Below are 297 nucleotides of genomic sequence, written 5' to 3' on the forward strand. Positions count from 1 at the left end.
AGACTAAGACTATGACTAAGTCTGGGTGAGGGACAGGGAATATCTATTCTTTTAGCAACACATGGAATTTTCGTTTTCTGTTTTTTCAGTGTCTGTATTTTGATTTCTTTTTAAATTTCAGTACAGTCATAGTTCCCTCTGTTCTTGTACTGGAAATGTTTTGGACGTATTATACTTTCATTCTTGTTGGTATAATGATGGTGATGGTTAAATTGGCCGACCTTTTGCTGTTTATGAATTGTATGTAACCCTAACCCTAACAAAACAAAAGTTAAAAGGGGGGAACGTTGAGTCGAG

This window comes from Etheostoma spectabile, chromosome 20, assembly GCF_008692095.1.
Source record: "Etheostoma spectabile isolate EspeVRDwgs_2016 chromosome 20, UIUC_Espe_1.0, whole genome shotgun sequence".
NCBI lineage: Eukaryota > Metazoa > Chordata > Actinopteri > Perciformes > Percidae > Etheostoma > Etheostoma spectabile.